This window comes from Penaeus monodon, chromosome 25, assembly GCF_015228065.2.
Source record: "Penaeus monodon isolate SGIC_2016 chromosome 25, NSTDA_Pmon_1, whole genome shotgun sequence".
Lineage (NCBI taxonomy): Eukaryota > Metazoa > Arthropoda > Malacostraca > Decapoda > Penaeidae > Penaeus > Penaeus monodon.
The window spans coordinates 31,445,469-31,446,410 of NC_051410.1; positions in this window are offsets into that span (position 1 = coordinate 31,445,469).

Genomic DNA, 942 nt, shown 5'->3' on the forward strand with positions numbered 1-942 from the left:
CAAGAGGAAAAATAAATCTCCTGTAAATGAGAGATACGTCTTCCCCGCTATCGGTACCTCTTTATAAACAGTAAATGTGTGTGAAAAGGCTGCATTGTATATGAGTTTGCTGAAACGGACGCAAGACAAATAAACATCACTATTTATGGTATTATAGATGACAAGAGAGTACTAAAATCTGTATTAACGACAGTCTTTCCGTTATTAACACTCCTATCATTTTGTGGTGCCAAAAAAGTGGACTGTGGGAAGTAGAGAAGACATTTTGGTTCCTGCTTCCTTGAATATCTGAAGCCATATTTAATCAGTCCAAAGAGTGGAAATGTTAGCACCTCTTATTAGTTCAGTAATGCATGTGGCCATCACCTCATTACTTTGTAACCTTCAGAGTACAGTATATTTACTAAATTACTAAAAAGACAAGAATACAAGAGTGCTATCAACACGAGACGAAGATGCATATACATATAGGTTGGCGTTTTTTTGTGACCGGCATGTTGATGACGCTATTTATTTGATGTCTGCAATTACGAGCTAACTGAGATGTTAATACTAATTATTGGATAAGTGATAGAGATTGATGATAATTATTTGATAATCATCATTACAACGATGTTAATCCGAGTTATTGCATTCATTTAACTGTCGTAAACTGTAAAGTGAACCTTCACTTCGAAAAAATTAATTTAAGTTTTATAATGTGAAGAATCATGAGACACTACGGCTTCCCATTAAATCCGGTAACATTCTGAGAGTATTATATGAAGAATACAGATGCAGATTCAATGTCGAAGGAGAAATCAGCCAAGTATATGGTAAGTATTGGAGTACCCAAAGGCGATTTACTCTCGCCACCTCTATTCACACTATTGTAATCTTTCATAGTATTTCGTGGTGATCAAAAGTATGGACTGTGGGAAGTTAACAGTCAGCCAACAACTA